General features: G+C 35.0%; 1 protein-coding gene across 1 annotated transcript in view; it reads left to right on the top strand.

Moving 5' to 3' along the window:
• LOC100164444 (peroxidase) overlaps positions 1-24,331 on the top strand; it is a 34,074-nt gene that overhangs the window by 4,101 nt on the left and 5,642 nt on the right. The gene's annotated exons all lie outside the window — the stretch shown is intronic.

The raw sequence follows: 24,331 nt of genomic DNA, 5'->3' as shown, positions 1-24,331 counted from the left end.
ATCGTTCATGTCTCCGCGTGTGGACGACCTTTATCCACGTATTACGTTTCAATCGTGTTTAAAGTCGTATCATATCATGTCCCGAGTTTATGGACTTGTCGTCGTGTCATTTCATTCGGAAACACGAATTCGGTCCGTAAATATTATTATAAAATGCCAAAAACTAATAAATACAACATGTTATACAAACTGTATAGTTCTAACATTATAATATCGGACATATTTTTATCGATACTTGATGGAAACGTAAAGAGGATCGAAAATTGGAGGACTACGTATTATTCCAATATTTTCGAAAAGTGAATTAATTGGCATACGTTTGGCTTCGAGTCATATTACGTCAATTTTATTCCCATATTATCATTTCGCGGTTTTCGCCAACTCGGCGTCCCGGTACAATTATATAGGTAGCCCCGAAAAACGAGTTGGATGTGTTTATATTTAGTTTTTTACATTCGAGGACGTTACCGTATATACCCGTAACACACACACACACACGTGTAAATAGTATAATATGTATACATTGTATACCTATGTAGTATAACATTATAGTGGGCTATTATGATTTTAGATTTTGGCCGACGGGGATTCGCTCCGGTTATTGTTGACGAAATCGCTACTAATCGAATATTGTTATGTTTGTTTATCTAAGCATCTGTGTGGCCATTAGCCTCGGGCGCCGTGGCCTGTGAAATTGCAAAATTAACCTTTCGCTCGTTCGGACAGACCTATATAAAATATAATATCATAGGTGCGTATGCACGGTGATGCTGTGTGTGCATATACACAGATAGGTATTTAGACAAAAGTCCCACACGAAATCTGATCTAGTCTCCGCGTATCGGGCGTATTGTGTATCGAGGTATATTATACCTACCTATATGTATATGGCGAGCGTATATATTAGACACCAAAATTTATTGTTGAAACGCTAAATAATAATACTATGCAATAACGACATTATAATAATAATATATTCTATTGTTTGAGTAGAGATTTACTTGTCTTACTTAATATCGTACGAACACACACACACACACACACACACACACACACACACACACACACACACAATCACGTATATAACCGTATAACGGGTAACAATTAAGATATACGTCTATATAGTAATACACCACATTGCCGTGAAGACGAGATAATTGAATCGATTATCCGCGAGGAATTTAAAAGCAACCATCGTTAAAATGTTCATAATATATTGTTCCACGCTGTCATATCATGTGCGTGTGTATTATTTTATCTATTTTATTATATAAATATAGTTTTGACGTCGAATGCAATTTATAAAAATATTTATTCATTTTTACAATTCACCTTTTCCGTTCACATAATAGACGTATTACACACACACACACACACACACATGTTTGCATATAATACACATGTGTAAGCGTGTAATATATTATATTTGCAATTAACACGGGGGGGCCAAATTGATTTTTATTAAAACCTTGCCGAACACGCACGCGTGGTTAAGTAACGGGCATTGATTAATTTTTTTAATTGGAAATTTCATAACGTTTTCAAACGTGTTATTAAAATAATTTAGAAATTTTAAATTATTCCATTATACCTGCACTGCAGCTCCAAACGGATGCGTGATTATCGAATTTTCAGAGACTATTCGCTGTGAGTCCCTCGCGAGCAACGCACAAGATCCCGGGACGACATTGACAAAAATAATTTATAAGTATAATGTTTGGCCGTCGTCGTTTCATAGTCATTCGTCTAAATTGACAGTCGGCGTTGGGAAAGACACTGAACCGAATAATTACATAGGTCATCGTTGCAGCTATTGTTCTGCGGGTTATAAGGATGACTTGAGGACACGATACAGCTTAGCGAGGTGTTACGTCACGCACACACATTTTTTATATATATATATATATATATATATATATATAATATATATAGAGTACCCGAGTATAATATATGGTACCTACCTACCGTAAATCGCAATAATTATGTCCCGACAATTTATAAATCCGTAATAACTATAAACTAATCACCGAGTGCGTATAACGTACAATTCCACCGTTATCCTGTGGACTGTGCAGGATGTAGGATTTCTATACATTATTAGGTACGAATACAATATAGAACAGAAGTTAAATATTAAACAAATGAAATATAACCGTCACATCATTGCTTGGTCCATTAAACGAGCCGAAAAAAAAGGATTCTAATTTATCGAATTTCTCGGAAATATATTATTCTCCATCAACACTTCTATATAATACCCGTGTACTGTGGATAGAGACACCCACACGCACTCATTATACAATCCGTCGAATAATATGTTTTATTTTTCCCACAGCAGGTAGTTTCACTCAAACGTTGTCATTATATTTATGTTATCCATGGGTGTATTTTATATCGCACACAACTCATAGTTGTGCCGAATAGTTTGCACAGTCGTGTTGCTATAAAATAACTTGCGTGTTATTAACGGACGCTTATTGTTTACAAGACAAAAAAATGCCGAAAAATTACAAGAAAACAAATTCCTAGAACCGCGAGCACGTCTCTTCGAATAAGAGAAACTGTCGAATCCGTTTTTTAGCCCACCGCTACTTGATGATGTCGGAACGGCGTATACATCGCATTAGGTATTATATGGTTTAGAACGCGCAGTTAGGTTAACCTATAGCCCAACCTGTAACCTAACCCGACGCGCGTCCGAACTGTGCGACCCATTTAACGCATAAAACACACATACGCATGCGTATATACCGAGGGCGATACGCAGGTTTGTAAAAACAATCTCCATGCTCGGATTGCTCTGTTAATGTACATAATATATATACCTTTTTACGGACTATACCTTTAGTAAAATATGTACAACTGTGGTGCATATCATAACGCGTTATGTTATACGTTTATATGCGTATAGAGTAGTGTAGGAGATTTTTTTGCAACCGGGTCATCATCAATCAAACGCCGACCAGCTGATTGCGATTCACATACACTGGTATACATAATGAATGAACACGTAACATATATAGGTTACCTACTACTGCAGCACGGTCGCACAGCCTCCGGTTCTGGGGCGTGGCAAATGTCGAAACGGATTATTTATCGAAAACCGAATGTGAACGAGGTATGCATCGATTATTATACGTATATGTACATATCAATGCAATATAGCTGCATAGCAACGCAGCGGAGACGACTTCCATTGGTCGAAAAGTTCGCGTTAAAGCTCGTCTCGATGTGTCTATACTTAATAAACGGTCCGTACTTCTCCTGCACGCGTCAAAGTGATATTATACATACTAACATAATATAATACAATTATAACAATATTATATGCGGGTATCTGTGAAAGTATTATCTGCGGAACGGAAACGGAAACTATATATTTGGCGACTAAACTGTATCATATTATTGTATGAGAGGTGTTGTAACGCCCGTTTAATCGATCTGGGCAACAAAACATCGTCATTGTTTTTGGGTCGTCCTGAGCGTACTGAAAGATCGGACCGCGGGATGGTACCTACTGTACATATTGTGTGGTGTTCCTATTGATATTTTGATACACGATCGCGATGCCGTCTCTGAGATAATAACATATAATATAATATTTTATATTATAATATCGTTACTGTCATACACAAAGCCCCTGCCGAGTGAAAGGACGTAAAATAAAATATCATTACGCGTAGATATATACGTATAGCTATAATAATATACGAGTAAGAAGATTTATTAGTGTAACTGCACAAATGCACAATGCAACGCAATAAATTCGGCCGGGGAACCATCGAAATGTCACGAATATTTTCCACCAAGTTTTTTTATGTAATTAATAATCACAATTATTTCTGTGTACACTCGACACAGCACGAACGATATAACGCCAGAGCGAAATACACCGCGGTCGTCACGTCATGTTATAATATATATTATTATACGTCATGATGATATTCATACCGGCAGACGATAGTCCTAGCGCAGCTCGTATAATATACATCATCACCGATTTATAACTTGGTCCGTGGTATATATATATTATGTTGGCAATATAATAATAATAATAATAATAATAATATGATATATGACGTGTCTCCTGTAGTCATGTACACCGTATAATAATTATATATATATGGGAGTACATCGAGTACTCGAAAAACACAACACGGCGCCCGTCGTATAATATTATATCATACGCACTATCATGACAATCTATTCACCGTATATAGCGCCAGTCACGTTTTGCTGTTCGTTATCATTTAACACCATTGTTTTGGATCCGACTTGCGAGCGAGCGCCGAGCTGTGCGTACTACACAGTTGTACAACACTCCGTCTTTCGTCTAGTTCTGAGCACCAAAATAATATATTATTTAAACGTCTACCTATATGTGATATAATTGTTCATCGTGGGCGCTTAAATAAGGCACCAGGCCGGGCGAGAGCGAAAACCTACAATATAATATTATTTTAATTTTACGCGCGCTCTCTCCGTTTCTCATATTGTGTGCGGAGACGTTTTAATGGTTTTCTTTAGAGTGTTCGCGGGTTGATCGTCATTGTCAATTTATTGTTATAATCGTTCTAAATATTAATATATTAATATATCATACAACATTATTAAAGTCATATAATTACTAAAAATATTAAAAAGCATCGTCGGAGACTTTGGAGCAAATTTTCCGAGATAGCTCAACCGTATACGCATTTTTACCAAGGCAGCCAATCTTCGTACTACAATAACGACAACTATACGACACAAAAAATCTATTATAAACTAATTTTTCCAATAACCCTGTTAAAAAATACTCAATGCATTTCTTTTGTATCCATCATTATATTATTACAATCATTACGCGATCATCGGACGTCTGCCCGAGGTCGGACTCATTGTTGCGATTTGCGGGCGAGTACGAAAAACGAAAAAAAATCGTCAATTAGTCATTATCTGCGCCACCGTGCGGATTATTATAATATTAGCATTGTATACGTCTTGACATTATTAAAATTATTTCGACCGCGTAAATAATACGCAAATTATTACCACAATGTTCGATGTTCGACGAGAAGGTATATTTATTAAACGTACGGACAACGAAATGTATGTATTATTATATGATCACCGCGGTTTCAAAAATCCCATCAATTCCTGTGCCACATAATAATATCAAGTGTGTTTTTGGAAAATCTTTGGCAACGTCCGAGCACACCACATCACACATTCACATGCATACGGCGTACCTATATATATTATTACGGCAATTTGGCATGCACGAAAATCAGTGAAATCAATACCTATACAAATACATGTGCGTAATAACTACGAGCACGGTGATTTAAACCTTCATATTGTGCAGCACGCATGTAATAATTATTTATCATCAAAAACCAATTTCCGCGATCGGACTTCCGAAGTGGTGTTCGTCGATAGTACACCGAAGTTGCGGTAATTGCACATATAATAATATACTTCGACTTCGTATGTGTAGTGAAGTATTTGGGGCGGGAGCGTTATTTCTCGGAGAATATTCCTCTGCGCTATCGGCCCATATCGAATTGTTTTAGCGGAGACGTAATTTTCAGTTCTATTCAGAATTAAATGTATGATTCCAAATAACCGGAGAACATTTTAAACTGCGTTTTGAAAAATTGAGTCAGATATTTAATCAATAAATCCAATTATCATGATGTAACCAGTGTAAGCTCGTCGTAAGGGATTTTGATTCAAGAGTGTATTATTTTATTTGTTCATAATAATTCATATTATGTTTTACTCCTGGTTATAATAACATACAACAATAATATTATAAACAGTCGATTGTACCTAATACAAACCAAAGACAAGCCTCAGATATTATTATTATGTGCAGACGCGTGATGTACGACGAAAGACGTTTTTTTGGAAACGAAATAATAATGATGTAGGTACATCCGAAACCAGCTTGATGATAGATCGATTGGGACGATATGGCATAATTGTATATTAACATCCTAAAATCTAAATAGTAATATAATAGCAATAGTGGTGGATCGCGGGGCAGACGAAAAAGAAAAAGTTAAACTCTCAACGTATATAACCTATCTATATAGTATATATGAAACGTATAATAATGATATTGTAATAACGACCACGTCCGCTGTATCTATACATAGGTACGTACAATTAATATAATACGTGTCCGTATAGTGTGTCAGTGTGTGTTTGTGCGCAAATGAAATCGAAGAATATTATTACTGCGTGCTGTAAAGTTCTCGTCCAGAGGTGCTCGAGAGGAGATATTCGACAACGACGATAATATTATTATTGGTACCATATCGCTTTAGGAAATCGGATTTAAGTTTTATTTTTCCACTCCACATATTATTGTATTATCGCACGGCGTTTTTATAATAATGAACGGGTTTTCGCTGTGAAATTTCTTCTGCAAATTATTAAGGGCCGTCAGAATTTTTTTAGAAATTTCTGAACTGGAAATTCTCAACGGAATTCCCTACTATAACATCGCACTATATACGGATTGCACTTATTATTGTTATGATATATAGGTTTAACCTACGCTCATTATTATTACAATCGTTCGTATTGAGACGTCGTCGTCGTCGCCCAGAGAAAAACTCCGCGACAATAACAATAAGCGTTAATATATACATGTGTCGCAGTCGTTTGGGCGGACGCATAAAATTTGCATTCGATTATAAATTCTCGTGTGTGTGTACGAGGAAAGCGTCGAGTTTTTCTGTATGTATATTTAGGTGTACTGCACCGCACACGTATTATAATAATATGACGTAAGTAGGTGTATATAGGTACACGTGAAACGAATATTATGCGCACACGCTGCATTGGACGATTGTGAGCAGCGCGTCGTAAATCCGCGGCATTCATCACAAAAAAATATTGTGTACACGACAATAATAATATGTATAATATATTATTATATTATATCGTATATATACATAATTTGACCTCATTCTCCACACTATATAGACGGACACGCTGAAGTATATAGTATAGTACACTATACATATTATATACAGCACACGACAAATAACGTATGCGACCGCGCAGGTTCCTGTACGTAATATATTATAACAATAATGATCACGACTAACCCGCGGTCTTCAATATTAGGTGACGCCATATTTTATCGGCGACTTATATAATATTATTATCATTATAACAGCAGTCTTTATCTGCACCATGTCATCAGGAAACGTGAAAAGTTTTTGAAGTGGCCCGCGAATCAGAACGGTTTGCCTGCGCCCGTTAAATTTGGCACACTTATAGTATTATAATATATTAAATACAAATCGAAACGGCGCCCGCCCGCCGTTATGCTCGACCGATCTATATAATATATAATAATAAGGAGTAAAGAGGTATAATTATTGTCATAAATCATAATAATATTATAAACGTTTTAGACCTGCAGCAGCGCGCATAATATAATATGCATACGATAGTAATTTATTGCAGTGATGATCCCACAAAAGTGCTTCGAAAGTATATAATCTACTAAGCTGTCCGAGTGTCTGACCGCACGTTCATAGTTTGTACTGATGGCGAGATGGTTTCGACGATCACGAATGAAATTCAAACAACAATTTTTCTAAACATAAGAAATGTTTCATAAAACCCATGAATTAAATAAATTGAAAATTTATTATAATAATTATACGCTCCTCAATCGAGCAAAGAGATTCGTTCTATTATTTCCGCCTGCATAATAATTCCAAGTGCCAACCCATTCGCGGAGCTTATAGACGCAAAATACATAATTATTATCGACCGTCATGCGTATTCGGTGGGAAACACCTGCGGAACTTGTCTCGCATTAACGAGTTATCTTTTTGTCCGATAACAATTATTCGGATCCTTCAACCAAAATATATTGAGAGCAAACGGCGTATAATATATAATGGGTTATTATATTGTTATACCCTATGGGAACACCTCTGCGCATAATAATATGGCGTACAAGACGTGTTGTACAACGATATAATATGTAATAATAATATTTCGAGCGTGCTCCGAGTACACTGTCTAACGCTCGCGTGATGCATTTCGACGAGATTTCGCGCTCGGCAGCCGAAAAGCAATATATTAGATACCTATATGTATGTCCTATACATCGTTTGTCTAATGAGGTTTTTTGGAAATGTACGACTTACGTTATGACGTGGCTTTCCCGTGTGAGTAACCGTCGTAAAAGGTACACACTTATATCGTAATATTAAATTAAACGAAAACGGCGTCTCTGAGTAATAATAATAATAATATGATTTATTCTCTTATCCTGATCGGCCAATCCATCTTACGAGCACACACATATATAGATCGCTATGAATACGTATACGGACACGATTTATTCGGCAATTTCGTGTACGATAATACAATATTATGGGCGCACATACCGTATGGTGTACCTATATTACATATTATCATTATATTGATCGGATGACGCATCGGATTAACGAGGAGAAATTAGGAGCTCATTAAAACGGATTGTTCGCACACTTGTGCGCGCGTTTCCCAATGTAGTATATACCCATATGCATATATATTTATATATTATATATACATAATATAATAATTTATTACATTCAGGACCACACGAATTGTTGTATATAATTTAATTATAATATATGAAAATAATATTATTTAGATATCGTTACGGGTTTATTTCGGTACGTATGCATGTATGTACTATCGGCGTGTGTACACGGTTGAAAAGTTAATTAAATCCTTTGTGTAACAAATATATAATATGAGAGCACGAGAAATATTGACGAGATATTATGTAGTAAGTACGCTGACTTTACAGTCTGTGCACCGCACCGATGCATATTTTCAGTGCGGTCGTGGAACGTCTCTTTGGCGGCGAAACGCGTTGGCTAATTTAAATATCAATAATATAATAAAACGTATTTAAATAACATCATAATCGATCGTTTTTCACGAGCACATCGCATTCGGCGTGATGCTATTAGTCCTCGGCTGCATTCCGAAGGACTCGTTACAAAATCTAATATTTAAAAAAAAACCGTCCGGTGGTCGCGACACGCGAAAATTGGGTTTTCGATTCCGTGTGGTTTTCACGACACCCGTCCTTGGGTCCGAAGACTGGTAGGTATGTGTTCTACGGTACCTATATTATACTGCAGTCAGTGTAATATTATAATAACGTCGCGATTATTTGTGCAAACCCGCCGAGTATATTGTGCAATACGTTCAAATGTATACATCGGTTAGCGGATTTTCACGTCAACGTTGTCACGTTCAGATATCATACTATCTATTATAAACACAGCACCGTCTAGTACCGAGATGGTATATATAGGATAAGCCCCTCCACATCAAATTTTGGGTCTCTGTACTAAACATATTTGCGTGCCCTATACAATATTATTAATATAAAATAAGTATTCCTATCAAAATTCAGTTCAACGGGCCCCTGAACTCCCTAGTGAGGGCTCTGTATAGGATATAATATATGTCTTTATTGTAACATTTTTATTTCTACCATATCTCTGCGAAAGTTGCCATATACTATAATAACATATAATCTAGTTTAAACGCGTTCGGCGGTGCAAAGATGACACACAGCGCACCTGCATATTCAATCTATTGATACTTACTTTAATCTACATAATATATTATACATGTATGTGTAATATAACATGCTGTCGTGTGTGTTCTTTGCGGTGCAGCGTATATAAATATAAAAACTATAAAATATTACAAAATCGGCGCGCACGCATTAAATATAAGTGCTGGCGCGTTATCATACCATATTATCATAATATACAATATAAAATGTTATAATGTGTGCTGCTTTATAATATGATGAAACCGGTGCGAATTTCTTACAGCTCGGACACGATTTTATAAGATAATATAATATATCAATGTAAATATATGACTGAGGCTGCAGCGGCGGACTTCGATCCCGGCAATGGCCGTGCCCGCTCGGCCGTCGATCGCAGCTATAGTATTTGTGCGCGCTAAGCTCCGGGGTCGTTACGTTCACCGCCGGACGACATTCCTCTGAGGTTAATGGATATCAAATAATAATATTACCTGTAAGCTGGGTAGTGCACCATATTAAACACACACACACACACATACACTTGTAGATCGTAATATAAATATATATATAAGGAAATTGAAGTCACCGTTCATTACCGCATGCATATATGTTATATATAAAAAGGTACATGCGCCTATATTTTTTATTCACGATACGGACGGTTTATTATTTCACGGTCGAGTTGGGCGCGCGAGATTTTAATGACAATATATCGTACACGTGCTATAGTATATATATTTGTATAACGCACCTCGTGCTGACGACTATAATTTCACAATACGTATAGGAGGACAGATGTGAGACTGTACCGGAAAGACGAGGGTCGAAACATAATAACGTCTCATATTATTATAACATCGTCACTGTAGGTATACCTAAATAACAGGTATAGGTATACATTATGAGTTCAGTGTAAAATATTATGTAAAATCCACCAGATAATACACTGTCGTATTAGGTATATTATTATATTATAGCCCGATAATTAATGTTCTCATCGAATAAGGATTCTATAAGACTATTATAATTTCTACTTCGAGACGTTTCGCTGCAGAAATGTTGCAGTTGAATATTCGGCACTTTAGTCCCTTTTTTTAGAACAATAATCTTTACTTACCTGTATTCAGTTCATATAATATATAAGAAATAAGTTGCACTCCGCAACGATTACATATTATAATAATGCATAGTACGCTAGTTTCGAGGCACCCACTTGTCACGCCATTCTACGTTCGCGCATTAATACATCATCGCGGTATTATATTATTATTAATAATGGCCGATATGATATAACAGTCGCCGGAGACTTCAACGCTGGTCTCGTTTTTGTCACGACGACCGCGAAGTTGCGGCACACGCACGCCGTACGTTGCGGCAGCGCGATAAACACAATCAATCATCTCGCCGTATAGACCGCATAATATTATTGTTGTTATTACTATTACTGCACTTGTCTAATTTGCAACGCTGCGTTGCGTAACTGGCGTATTGTCAACGAGCACATATTGTAAGGTACCTATATATATTATAATATTATGCGTGCCCACACGTAGGTATAGGTTAGGTCGGCGAAACGTTTCGCATGTGGGCCTAGCTCCCTCCACCACCGCGGTCATCGTAGTGCGTGGCCTGCGTGACGGACACAATAATATTATTGTGATTTATGATGAATATCTCCATAATATTATTGGTGGTGCAGTGCTGTGGGGTGAAAGCCGACGCCGCGTGAGGGGGATAAGGATACTAAAAATCCCATATATTCGTGCATTAGTCGATTCTTTTTCATCGATAACGTATGTACGCAATACATAGGTATACTGTTATACTATTTAAAACTGTTGAAAGACCCAGAGGACCTCTTTTTATTGAAGGTTTGAAAAGTCTTAAGACGCTCACGTGCGGATTTCTGGAGCTACACAACTGCTAAATAATTGCGATATACCTATATAATATGTCGAGTCTATCCGAGTTAAGGTTACAAAGTGAGTGTCACCGCATATACTTCACGGTGATCCGGAATGTGTTGACCGTAATAAATCGAAATTTATCATTATAATATTATATTCATAGACTATAATATATACCGTTTAATAAATAATAACTATTATTAAATGGAGTATAATATATTATATACCTACTATTCAATAATAATAAATACGAAAAACCGGACTTTCATTGTTAAATGAAAGTGTAAACGAGAACCGGTCCCGGCAAATAGTTGTTTGAATAGTTTGATCAATGCCCTCTTGTTTGTTTTATTATGGAATTGTTTCAGCAAAGTGATCCGATTGTATAATATCCAGGTGATAGTAAAAACGATTGTGAAAAACTATACCTTGGGATCTGTTTGTGTCCTGTTCTGCGTATACCACAAACACACACACATACACACTCACAACATTCTGATGTAAATTTGATATTAAACACTCTCGGTTTACCTATAATATTATATTGCACGTATAATATTGTATAACATGTAAAATGTGATAGATAAACGTCCGTTACTTGGACAGCGCTAAGTGTGTATATACAATACATATATAGTTATATTAGCTTTACTTATTGTTATTAATATCATAATGATATCGTGTATATACCTATACATTATATTATTCTTAAGGTATAGTATATCAACGTCTATCTATATATTGTATGTATACAGTATTATTACAGTATCCAGACAAATATCTCTTTCCCATACATGATCTACAAAGCGTTAGGTTTCTATTGGTCGATAAATTTCATTGAAAAATAATCGTACATGGGTAAAGTACATACTCGCATTATAATAATATAATGATTGATATACATAATAATAATATATTAATGACCTTATCCGTGTTCCATTTATTATTATTTTCAATAATTTGGTACTTAAATATTATCGACGCATACCAATAATAAATTACATACTTTAGATATATATACATATAGAATATAGATTTAATCGAAATGATAAGCATTTAAGCATTAAGGACATTATATTGTAAGGACGCATATAATATTATGTATGATTTTTTTCGTTGTATAATTACCGATATCACCCTCATAATATAATCTTATTTGCACAATGACTTTGTTATAAAAGTGACCTTATAGAGCAAAACTACCAGTGAAATCATTTTTTACGGTACCATAATATAATAATATTTTTTGTCTATTTTTCCATTATATAGGTACAACATATTATTATATTATATAACAACGAATATTATATTATACAAATTACGAGGTTTAATCTATTCTAGCGCTGATAATATTTTCAATTCCATAAAATCAGTGACTTATTGATGTTAATTTTTTTATACGTTTGAAAATTGACTATTGCTAATATTATATATTTCTGCGGTCAGTTTATAATAATATTGTTCCTTCGCTATATTTTTAAATCTCACTAATTTATCACGCAAAATATTAAGTCGGGGCAATTTACTGAATACGGTTATTTAAATTTTAAATAATATATAATGATCAATAATTATATAATATAATAATTGTAACAATATATAAAAATACTGTGATTGCGTGCGCGTAAAAGGCGTTTCAGTGATTAATTTTTTTTTCATTTAGACCGCAAGTAATAATATGTGATCATGTGATCAAAAATTATTAAGTAGCGAAATTATTATTTAATAATTTCAATGTAAAACTAACCACTCCCCGGAAATCGATACCCTGCGGGTATATAGGTATATGATATTTACTATTTGTGATTGTACCACTTGTACCTACCTGTCTAATAGATAATTGGACAGAATTCCATTGTGATGATTAATATTCGAATTGTTTGACCCGCAAAACATTTTAAAGGATTTATATTATGAGAAGCTATTAATTATTATTGACAAACCTACCTCGCGACAAGGTCATAGAAATAAATTGTATCGAGGTCGAAAAAAAAAATATGATAATAATATGTGTAACACAACTATTACTGTTCTGCTATAATTAATTTCAAAACAAAAACGATTTAATCTACGCCAATTATATTGTATAATAATATATAAACGAACTCCTGTAGCAGGAGGTACCGACCGAGACATAGCTCACCTTGTCTGTGTGACCCATAACCGAGTTCGGTTTATTTTCTCGTACGGTAGTCCTAGGGCATTTTTTCCGCATGATTTACACATTATAAACTGTCATTTACGTGTATCTATTATCATTATAATGCGACGTGTGCACGCGTGAATAAAAGTTGTGCGCTCCGAGCATGACATTATATTATTATAATCTCTCTATATTTATATATGTGCATAATATAATGTGCGTGTGTGTCGTGTGTGTGTTTGTATGGGCATTAGGGAACATTATAAGAAAGAAAATATAATAATATTATACCGTCTGTTGTCGTGTGTGTCGTAAAAAATAACGACAATATAATCCTCTTGTTAGTAAATGTTTCTGTGTTCATAAATATCACAATATACTTATAAGTACATATAACATTATATTTTTAAAGTAAATATAGGGCAACCCAATCCGTGATTGATTTATTACGACGCGGATGACGAACCCGCAATTTTTTAATTAAGCGCGATCGATATCGGATTATGTCATAACATACTCGTATTATTTTTGTTATCGATTGTATAATAATAAATATATAGGACTAGAATTTATATGGCGTATAAATAGTACAGTATTTATTTAATTTTGTTAAAATATGCAATAAAAAAATTATAAAATGTACGATGAATAATAACCAATAATTACGCAACTACTATCATCAATCATAATATTAAGTGAAAGTGGTCAAGCATCTTGTAGTTTTAAATTAATATAGATTGAGTAGTAAAATCGAATTTACTCTTTATAATATGTGAACTAAATCACTAGTATTACTCTCAAATAAATCTATAACATATTATTTTTTTAGTAGCATTTTTAATAGATATTAATTTTTTTCCTTCTAATACTATAGTATAACAGCGTGCCGTCGTCTTCCTAAATTGCAAATAAATTATTTACGATATCGTTATCGATGGTTATTGGATTAGACTGTATAATGTTATCGCTTAAAAAACATCAATAAGTGGGTACCTATTTTTTGGTTACTTGAACTGGCAGGACAACAATAATGGCCAGGGGTTATGGTTTTAAACGCTTAGTTAAGTAACTGACATTGATCGCGGGCGCGTTTTTAATAAATGTTTTAGCGATTTTTTAGCGATAATTTGGTAATACGCGTTTGATAATATAACCTTATTAGTAAATAGTATTACAAACGTGGGGCGAACCAACATTATCGCCTTGGGCTGGTCCGACGAAAGTCGGTCCAATGCCGTGAACCTTTGGGGGTTATTCAGTTATTGTAATACATTAACGTAATATACCAGACACCAGTAGGTATCTGGTATATAAAATATATAATAATATACGCACATAAAATATAATATGCATATTTCGTAAAAAAAAACATTAATAATTATAATACAAAAATTCACGTAACGGCGTAGTCAATTTTTTAATTATTACATCGGTCGGTAGGTATAATATATTACAATATATATCATATAATGAGCGTTCTAAACAAATTACGATTTACGATGCATATAATATGTATATTATAATAATATGCTAATAATAACGGCACTTTATTGCTTTACAAGAGATATATTTGACGATATACCTACCTACGTTATGCAACGCAGTCGTACCATTAACCATTATAATATATTATGTACGGAAACAAAAATAATGTAATGTGAACATTATTATGAAACAGTAACACATCAATTATTATAAGAAAGCCTACAGGTAATATAACTATTATGCATATTGTTCTTAAATAATGCGTGTGCCTAAAAAATGGGTTTCAGAGCTATTTCTCACTAATAAAAAACCAATGCACCTACCAAGCTCGAGACATTGCCGTCGGTGTGGGTCATCGTACTTACACGCGTACAATTAGTATAATATATAAGTCGGTCCGACGAGGCTGTTCGTCTGGCAAGGATACTGTACTCGGTACAGCGCGTCAAACGGTGTTTTTCCCTAATAATAAGAAGGCGAAAGCGAATCTCCCGCGGTGCGTGCACGTCATCGATGTATGCGTTTCCCTCTCGAATCCTGGGCCGGGCCGATTACACTTTTTTCTGACATCCGATATGCTGATATATCATATTATTATATAGATATAATTGCCGATATAAAACCGATATTTTATTTCCTCAGTTCCATGAACCCATATGTGAAAAACCGCTATATTATTTTCAAATACCGTGTCATTCATGTGTCAAAACATATTAGATTTCTGCAAGGAAAATTATTAATTAAATAATTATACATTGAACATTTAATGATTATTTTTCTAATACAAAATTTCAATATTTATTTGGTTAAATCGGTTGACAAAAAATATTACACAATGATAATAATAATAAAATATAATCAAAATATTACTAAATTATAATAATAACAAAAAAGTAAAATCTCCAATTAACTTTTTAAGAATAAATTATTTAAACATAAAATAATATTATAATATCATTCATTAGTAAATTGTTAATTCCATTATAATATGATGTTTGGGATATTATCGTTTATTTATTTTCCAATCAAATCATAACCGTGGTAAATGGAGTATAGGTTTTACAAGTGAAAGATGCTGGATACACGGAGTTAATTTTAAATTGCGATCGCGTTGTATTTATCAGCCTAGTCCTATATAGACGATTGTACCTAATAATAATAAAAACATAAACAGCAATCATAATTATTTATTATATCATGGTAACAAAATATAATAACGAACACTGTCTGCGGTCTCAACCACGAAGATAGATCTGAAATCGTGGTTTTATAATGACCTGAGTTCCGCCGGTTAATCGATCGTTCGTCGAGCATCGCATTTTCACCGTGACGATGTCGATGCTCGTACAACTACTGCTGGCTAGTGTCAAGTTGAAGGCCGACTGCCGTTAAGACGCGTGTCGATTATCCTTCCATAACGTACAGTATTATATTATTATTATTGTTATCATACACACAAACACACACACAAACATACAAACATAACGTCCCGTGCCCACTCACACCTACTCACACGCGTTACGTACCTACCGTATTTTATGCGCGTAACGGCAGATTCCGTTAAACGATTGGAAACGACGACGTGTGACCCTCGTCGGGCGGTGAGTTGCGCAACCCTGTCTTGTGAAGTTTTCGCCGTCGTATCGTGATAATGAAACCTTAGGTCTTATTAAGCGACCGAGTGAGTAGCAAAGTGAGTTTTTATCGTCAACACCCGCTCTGAAAGCATTCAAATTTTTTATGTTTTCCAGCCATGTTCTTAAAATTGATTGCCCCCCCCCCCTTTCATTATATATTATACTCTCCCGCGAACTGCGCTTAGTTTCTTTAGCTAAGAAACGAAGTTAAAAAAATGTAATTATGTTTGGCTTGGAAACGAAGGAAATTTAATTTTTATTAAAAATGACGTGCTGAATGACAAAATCGATTATCATTATCTGGAATAAATTATTGTAAAGCACCTTGTCGCACATCACTCGTCGATCCATCCTACATCCCAATGTTTATCTAATTCTTATTATGACCAAAAACAATCACTCGGTCGTTGCGTAATACAATATAATTTGGACCTCTCCTTTTCTTTTCCTAATAATATTAAATTGTTTCGATTTAATTATTATGCATCAGTTTATCTACCGACTTGGGTATATTATACTACTTGTTGTTGTTTATAAAAGTTGTATGGCGTTTAATGTCATTGAACGAACAGACAAATACAATTTGATATCGTAATAATAATAATAGAATTAAAATAATAGTGTCGCCAGTATAACCACGGTATATATATGATCGAACGTCGTCGTTTTGGGACGGAGGAAACGATAAAATGAGCCACGTAACGCATTAAAATAACAACTCGACGACGGCCGAGAAGACCTGAGAGGAAAAAAATATAAACATTTCGCTTTAGGGCTGTCGTTTTCGATTGTTGCGCCACTGCATCGCTGCCGACGACTGAAAACCCGCTGCGGACACACACGACGTGCCCCTTCGAAAATTCGTAGACGCAATAAACTCACTTATGTGTACGTGTGCACTTCATACAGGCGCCTTATCGTGTCGATACGACGTGAATCGACCGATTTCGATCTGGCCAGCGGGTCACACACGGTTCTCGCAACTATAATAAACGACGACGACGACTACAATGAATTCGATATCATTATCGGCGTCGTCGTCGTAAGTAGTAATAAGTCTCGTTAAGGCGCGATCGTTGCGGTTGCGTCACGTTGACCCGGTGGATTTTCGAAAAAAAACCAAACCAAACAGCCTCGACTCGAGCGCGCACGACCGAAAATGGCGAAAATCCGCCGGCGTACGTCTCGTGATACCGATTTTTGCCGAAACACCGATATTGCATATTATCCGACCCACACGAGATTTCGCGGGTTTCGCAAGTGCCCCGCCGCAGATAGCCAGGCAAACACGAGCGGGGTTAAAGATCTGTGCGTACGATGCGGCACCCATCACACGTTATTACTATTTATTATTATGTTTACTCGGCGGATTAATCAGTGACCGGGTGTGTTCGCACGTTTACAATTTACCTATATACCAACCACGTCATATACCTACCACGATGACCGAAATATAATATTATTATAATATATTAAGTATATGTACGCGTGATCGGTCTACGGTGTTTCGACAAACTTATTTTTTTATATTTATGTTAGGTATTGAACAAAATATAATAGTAGCTGAAAAATTGTGTGGGTATTTTTCCAAAATAGTAATATAGTATCGCAGCTGAAAATAACATTTCATTTTTGTGCGTATGAAGTCATCACCTTTTTTAAGCCTTTTCCGACAGCCAAAATCCGGTCCCATAATATACGCCTACTTTCGACGTCACTTTTAAGCGGTATTCACTATACATAATAATATATATATTATATTATATTCCTATACCTGTACGGTTGATGCAGTCGAAAATACGAAATCGTAAAAGTGATGAAAGTAATTTATATATTATAGCTATTACATAGGCTGATCCCCGAACTAGAGTGGTCTTTTTTCTATTCATAATAATAATATGACGTGTATGGCAAACGTACAGGTATAACAGACGACGAGGAAGTCATGGAATTATAATTGCCAATTGGCAGTGTCCACGTATCGTACCTTTATTATAAATTATATACAGCCACAACGCTGAATGTTGGCTCATTTCGAGTTTAGAACTGGTTAAACGAAAGGTTTCCTATTCGGACTAGCCGTGACCATAATCCCGCCTTCCCCGAGGGTACGAACCGTATAATAATATTATAACAATATTTTTTTGTATTTAATAACGATCGTCCGGCAACATGGCAGTGATTGCGGGGTCCGTCCGATCCGTATTAAGGTAATAAGGTTGATAAATACGAGTAAGTTCAACCTATAAGTTACCAGTATTATACTCGTAGGCACACTAATCATATACCACGCCGCCGCACGCATTATATACTATATTATAGTGTCGCGGGTTAACTGACGTTCAATTACGTACAAGACAACCACTGACGAATGTCTAGCCTAGGTAGTATAGGACGTACTATGGAGCCGACCAAGCTCGTTCTTCGGAGGCCAACATCCTCGGGCTTTAAGAGGACGAGGTACCCGCAAGTGTTGTCTTTCTGTCTTACACACAACTAACATGACAGATCATCTTTCCGGGTCATATCATACTGTTGTACAGATCGTGCAAACTAGACTATAGCAGTTAAAAAATTAAAAAAACATTGATAAATGGAGTATCTAACCTAACCTAGCCTAATATTATCAAGTTTGTGTAGGAGAATATGAACTTTGCTCGAGCGAAGAGTTTTTTTTCATATTTTATTGATATATTTTACTTGAACAATTTAGAACTTAATTTCATAATTCGTTTTAAAATAAATATATGATAAAAAAAACTCATGGTTGGAGCATAGTTCACGTTTTCTTCTACTGATTCGTTAATACGTACATTTTCTCTAATGTCAACTATACAAAGACCGTTGTCAAAATTCTGTCGGTGTAGGCAAATAGGCGTGGTATACGGTATTAACCGTAAAGTAAGAAGTTATGTTTATTACCATGCGTTTACACAACTCCCTACAACCAATAAAACGGCAAACCATGGTGATGGTAAACGATAATATAATTATTTTTCAAGTTATAATACTATTTCGAGTAGACTACCCGGCAACGTTTTATTCGTTAAAATATTTTATTATTATCACTATCGTTTACAGGTCATCGGGTCCCGTCGTGGGGTACGGAGAGGTTGATCGTATATAATATATAGACTGTTATAATAATATTATAGCCACAACGTTGTATAAACACTATTATAAATAATAATTATTAGTATATATTGTGAGGTTCGCCGCCGTTTTGCCAGATCGATTACGAAACGATTTGGTCGTCGCGGACCGCAACCTTGACACTGCGTCACTTCTATAGCCCACAACCTCCGACTGAGATTTTTGCTAAAAAACACACGCCACCGTGTATACTTATCGTGCACGGTAATCGCGGATAATGAATTATCGGTCATAGTCTAAATTGCGCGCTTTTCGTTATAATATATGTACGTAACATAATATAACACTGCGTGTATTGCCTATATTATAGATATTAACATCTCACGCCGTAAACATGCACGCGCGCGCGCGCGCGTGTGTGTGTATGTGTGTGTAAATATTATTGTACGAAATATAATAGTGACCAATTAGCATAAACACGTAAGCGGCGGCATTTTGTAACGGAGGCGAAACTCGTTACGTACCTATATATATATATAAATTTGTTGTATATAGTGTGACATAACTAGGTTACAGCCGTTTTTGAGGTGAACGTGTTAATAATAGCTATGATATTATTATTGTCGTACATCAAGACGAATGCTGACACACGAGGTAGGTATCTATATGCTCGAGCGAGTGGTGGCTTTGGGCGATCAACAAGTTCGGTTGTCGCCAGTAATAAATTCTCCATATACAGTACCCGGAAAGCGAATAACTGACATGATAAATATTATGATATATCGAGTCACACTTTTGCGAAATCGACGATATCGTTTTTTAAATTTTTTATTACGGTTTTATTTGTACGCGCGGAATCTTCGTTCGCTTTTATCGATTGTGGCGGTGCGAATGAGCTGCGCGTATATTATGTTTCCTGCTGTTTGATTCGCATAATAAATTCCACCCCGTTTGTATGCGGACGCAGTAACTTCTTTCCTCGATATAATCATCATACAACAATATAATACGCAAAAAATATTTTACTATTTTATCTTAAATTTCTCGTGGCCTAGATTCTCGCGACTAGGGAACGCACACAGTCAAGGACGCGCGACTTACCGTTTTTGTTTTTTTTTCGGTTCCGTTCACAATTTGTTCGTTGAGAAGGTCTGCTAAGGCGAATACGGTTAATGTGTATTTAAAATCGTTTTCAGCGTTATAATATGATATGTATACGCACAATTTACAAATCGGTCATCAGTATGACATACCATCATAATATAGAAACAGTAGCTGTAACCTTAGTATAGGTACCTACACCATTTACGATGTACATTTTAAACCTACTGCGAACTTATATACTGCTGTGGTATACACCCACACGGTAAATAGTAATTATTATTCTCATTGTATCAATTGGGTAAGTAAACTTACCCAATTGCCGGTTGATCGATACGTCTAGAATTTTATGTAATATTATTATAATATTGTGGGCGAAACTGGACTCTCGTTTTAAACGTCCGAAACTCGGTTGTTATGCAGCTACTATATAATATCTTATAGTGGTATTAATAACATTATGATGAGTCTGTTAAACTTGACGTACGTTATAATATAATATTTGGTATTTTGATGGGTACCTTTATATATGTATACGAATTACGGAAGTCGATGATAATATACAGTCAAACTGTTAAACGCTGACTCTGAAATAAAGAATTTTACTTTCTAAAATATTTAATTACGACAATGCTACTTTTCAATTAACGATTTCAGAGTCTGCGTGTAACACGCAATCAGCAATATTATGTCGCACTGCAAAGCAAGAACGTCTGTAATTATATTATACTTACACAAACATTTATAATATTAATTTACGATTTGATGATAAATCGTACTATCGTATATGATGTATATTGTTACGATCGAAAAGGTAAAAAAACTTTCGTTTTCCCTACGGAAAATCGATATTTTCATCTTGGTTCGATTAACCATTGGTCGAATAAATTGTCATTATAAAAAAATATATATTTAACGCTTGTTTTAAACAATATTCGCTGTGGTTCGTGCGAATATTATTCGAAACCAGATCAATATTTATTGTGCGATGAAAGATGTGTATCTGCCCATACTATTAATTTGAATACTTAAATACTATACACATTACGCAATACTCCATTTGCAATACTATTTGCAATACTGTGCAGCGACGTCCGAAATAATTAATCGGACGAGTACCCACTGGAAATCGTAGCAAAAAAAAAAAAAAAAAATGGAACAACTATAATATTATATAGGTATGATACATTACAGGTCCAGATGATTTATAATATAAAATGTAGTTTATTTCTTTCAAGTACCTTTGCTAAGACGGTTTATTTTTCAATCCACAAGATTGAGCAATAATTTTACGTTTAACCGTAATATATATTATTACATAACGCGTATAAATGGTAAAGTGGTTTCTTAAATGCATTAAACATAATATACCATTTAATTTATTCGAAACATATAATAAAACAGCTGCACGATTAACGGCTACACACATCGTATTATAACATTATACGTAACACATATGCACCATGTTATGTCTCCCGTTTGTCGAACCCTCAAAACGCGTACAAGTGTAATAACATACACGCAAAATATAATTTATACGATATTGTATAGATTATACACACAGAACCTTATTATAAGGAAAATATAAATGTTCACAATATTAACTTATGAAACAATCGCATACAATATTAATATGTACCTACGTGATTTTAAAATGATAAATACTTCATAATATATTGTAAATATATTTACACGGTACCTACGTGCATATAATATAGCGCAATTATATACAGGCACATAATATTCAATTTGTCTTTGTATTCAATTTTTAAAATAAGAACGTTACGTAAGTGTAGGAGTATAATACAATAAATTAACTTCAAAATGCTAAAAATCGAATTTCAGAATAATTAATGTCCTAAAAGTTATGAAATGAAAAACATCATTTTTTTTACACTATGTATCCGAGTGTGGGACCCTGAGGTAAAGCAACTGTGTTCCTCCCTTTCATCGCGTGGTAAATGATTTGGATTGGTTAAAGTTGAGAATAGTCATCGCGTCGAAACTGAAAAGTGCAACGCGAGCGTCATTATACTACAATGCAAAAAATAAACGATATTATTATAATGATCATCATTGATCACTGAAGCGATACGAAGTCGACGACGTATACATAATGTAAAATAATACACGGGACAGCAGTCGTATACATTAGAACTATTGTGGGGTTCTACAGGTATATTACCTACCTATATATGTGTAGCACATTCCGACGTAGGTACGCAAAACATGGTCGGGGAAAACGGTCTATACGCACGGCCCCGGCAATTGCAACGACAATAATAATAATTATTATTATCGTTATTATTATTATAGAACACCGCGTTAAAAAAAAAATAAAAAACACACACACTCCCAAATCGCAGGTTAATCGCCCTTGACACGATTATTAATAGTCGCACGATATTATTCTACATTATATTATTGTATATTATTTAGTTTCGTATACAATATTTGCAGATCACTGGGCGTGATTCGTGTATTGTTATTGCGCGTTGTTCTCTGGCGTACGAAATATTATTTTTTTCTAGTGGTTACACTACCCCCTGTAACGATCAAAGTCGTGAGATTCCGCATAAGAAAAAAACCTATTATTATACGGTCGTTGTGTCTGTCTTGTAGACGACGGCGTGGACGACGAAATGGGCGAAAGTAAAATATTGTATCTCGAACGAGCGATCAATATCGTTCAACAGCTTTTTGCAAAATCGACGATCTTTATCACCGTTTGTTATATTATATATAATACCTATACCTATTACAGTACTTTTATGTGTAAGTCGTATATTACGAGACTGTTACATTACAAGAGACCGAGTAATGACGTGGATCATATCGCATGCAATCGTGCGAGTGCGCAATGCCCGAGGAAATATTCGTAAACTTATAAGAAAAAAATAGTATTTAAAAAATGGATCCCTTCAGATATATAATATTGTTAGCTATCTCTTGGCTAGTGAACAGAGTGATTTTTGATAATTTCCCAACAATTTACAATAAAAAAGAGTGGTTGTAGTTTCTCAAAATGTATATCACCACACAGGACACTATCCTTATCAAATTGCACAAACTCAGTAGATAATTAAAAATAGGGACCTCAGGGGACTAAAAATTCAAGGAAAAATGGGGGCGAGCTATAGTTGGTGAACCGCCTTGTATAGTTATTTTAGACCACTTCGGCATCGGATAAATATAATGTAATAAATTACAATTATAATTAAGTAACTTAAGTTATAATAATTCGACTGCCGTAACGAAAACTGTCGTAACACAATTTTCCAATTTTTTTTTTTTAATTTTCTATAGGGTATCACTGTTTTTCTGGATTACCAACGAATACGGCAGTAACTGCATTTTATTGTATAGGTTCTACACAATAAAATAG

Source organism: Acyrthosiphon pisum, chromosome A1 (assembly GCF_005508785.2).
Source record: "Acyrthosiphon pisum isolate AL4f chromosome A1, pea_aphid_22Mar2018_4r6ur, whole genome shotgun sequence".
Taxonomy (NCBI): Eukaryota; Metazoa; Arthropoda; class Insecta; order Hemiptera; family Aphididae; genus Acyrthosiphon; species Acyrthosiphon pisum.
This window is presented reverse-complemented; position numbering and strand designations above follow the sequence as displayed.